Source organism: Psammomys obesus, unplaced genomic scaffold, assembly GCF_907164565.1.
Source record: "Psammomys obesus unplaced genomic scaffold, mPsaObe1.curated_primary_1811, whole genome shotgun sequence".
In the NCBI taxonomy this organism is placed as follows: domain Eukaryota; kingdom Metazoa; phylum Chordata; class Mammalia; order Rodentia; family Muridae; genus Psammomys; species Psammomys obesus.
The window spans coordinates 19,228,919-19,231,451 of record NW_026591598.1 but is presented as its reverse complement, the minus strand read 5'-3'; the positions used below and the strand labels follow the sequence as shown (position 1 = coordinate 19,231,451).

Sequence of the window (2,533 nt, the reverse complement as noted above, 5' to 3'; positions counted from 1 at the left end):
GTGTGTGTGTGTGTGTGTGTGTGTGTGTGTGTGTGTGTGTGTGTGTGTGAGAGAGAGAGAGAGAGAGAGAGAGAGACTCTCCAGGAGAGGGGTCGGGGTCCAAGATAATGATTGATCTAGAAATTAAAAAAATAAAGAAAGAAACCTTTCTAGAACCCCTGTAGATATAGAGCTAGAGGTATATTTCCATAGTGATTCTAGATCCCATCAAGTAAGCTATAAGACTACCTTCACAGACCCTTTATTGTAAGAACTGGCAAAATATAGCAAGGGTAGTTTCCAACACAGACTACATGTATTGCATGGACCCAAAATAGCAGACTTATTTAAGATGTGAAATTTTTGTGTGTTTGCAGTTCTTGCTGGTTTTGTTTGAAGATTTAGTTGTTGAGTGGTTTTTTTGTACTGTGTGTGTCTGGTGCCCTTGGGAGTGCAGAAGAGGATATCAGATCCTCTGGAATTGCAATTCCAGGTGGTTGTGATACTTCATGTGGGTGCTAGGAGCCTAAACTGGGTCCTCTGAAAGAGCAACAAGTGTTTAACCTCTGAGCCCGAGCCATCTCTCCAGCCCAATTATGTGGTTCTTGATCATCAAAACCAGAACACCCCTTTCTAGCTATCATCACCAAGGGGATATCTGCAGTCTGGAAATTAACATGGAAATCTTGGAGCAAGACTGCTGTAGTAAATTTTTAGAAAAATGGCTGTTGAGCTATATATTGTTTTTATTTGTTGTGATTATCACAGTGGTATTATTTAACCTGCTGTCACAAATAATAAGACACAGACAACTATTAAATTCAGAATTGCCTTATTTGCTTTGGACTGGGCAGATATTTTTCTTATACTGTCTCAGTATCTTCACCATCCATCTCTTAGCCCCCATCCAATGCCATCCACCTTAAGCCTCCACATCTAGTCTACCCTTCATCCATAATCCCGTGGTACTTGCTTATATTCTTCATCTGGACCCTTCCATACCATAACTGGAGTCCATACTTTTGGCCTATGAGGTTTCTTCTCCATGCTAACCCATTGTGGCGTCCTACTTCCTCCTTTCTTTCCAAATGATGCCCAACTAATTTAAGTATCCACACGATTTAAGTTATACTTTATCTTAATTTGGTGGGAGAAATAAGCTCCCAGTGACACAACCTAACTTGAAACCTAAAAAATCTCAGTTCAATTACTGTTTATTTTCTATTTACTACACCACAAGACAGGAATTTAAGGTGTTCTGAGATAGCTGGATATCCATGTAGAGAGAGGAACTGGAAACCAGACCAGCTGCACAGTACGCATGTATCGGCGGTCCAGATTACAGCCCAGATGTGGGGCTGGGGGATGGTTGAGTTGGCAGAGTGCTTTCTGTGCAAGTGTGCGAATAGATCGGAAGATCTTGGGGGCTAGAAAGCCATCCAACCCAGCCAAAATAGTGAGTCCTTTGTTCTGAGACCCTGTTTCAAAAACTATAGTAGAGCGCAGTAGAGGAAATGACACTTGGCATCAACCTCTGGCTTCCACATACATGTCCACACGTGCACCTACGCATGTATATACACTACTTGCTACTTTATAGTAGCAAAGGAATTTTAATTTTTAAAATTTTATGTTTATGTCTGTTTGCCTGCATTTAAGTCTTTGCAAATGTATGCCTGGACTATGGAAGCCAAAAGAGGGCATAGGACCCCTAGACCTGGAGTTAAAGGTCATTTTGAGCTGCCCTGTGGATACTGGGAATTGAACTTGGTTCTCTGCAAGAGCAGCCAGTGCTCTTAACTGCTGAGCCATCCCTTCATCCACTTGTAAAGTAATATTTGTTATTTCATGTGCCTTGGTGTTTTTCCTATATATATGTTTGTGTGAAAATGTTGTATCTCCTGGAACTGAAGTTACACACAGTTGTGAGCTGCCATTTCAGTGCTGGGAATTGAACCTGGATCTTCTGAAAGAGCAGCCAGTACTCTTAACTGCTGAGCCATGTCTCCAACCCCTAGTAAAGTAGTTTTTAGCATGTGAAGTAGGAGATTGCAAGCAAAGCCAGACCTTACTTATGACTCTGATTTGATAAGTAGAAACATGATTCTTTAACAGGCCTTTTTTTTGTATGAAAGTTTACTTTAAAAGGTTTAAAATATGCTGGTTCTGCCACTTTTAGGAAACTGTTGTGCAAATTGTGTCTGAGTGGTACAGCTTCATTTTCAACAGCCCATGTACACACATAAACTCATAAATACGCGGAGACCTTTTTTGTTAGTTTCTTTTTTTTTTTCCAGACAGGGTTTCTCTCTGCAGTCCTGGCTATCCTAAAACTCACTGTGTAGGCCGGGTTGGCCTCAAACTCACAGAAATCGACTTGCCTCTGCCTCCCAAATGCTAGGGTTAAAGCTGTGTGCCACTAATGCCTAGCCCTGTAGATCTTTTATAAGCATATAGAAAGCAATTGGTTAACATAAGAGAACTAACCTCATTGTTACTGTTTTTTTTGTGTGTGTGTGTGTGTGTGTGTGTGTGTGTGTGTGTGTGTGTGTGT

The 2,533-nt window shown here is 41.1% G+C and overlaps 1 protein-coding gene across 3 annotated transcripts in view; it reads left to right on the top strand.

The window, feature by feature from the left end:
- Ddi2 (DNA damage inducible 1 homolog 2) overlaps nt 1–2,533 on the top strand; it is a 44,566-nt gene that overhangs the window by 23,687 nt on the left and 18,346 nt on the right. The gene's annotated exons all lie outside the window — the stretch shown is intronic.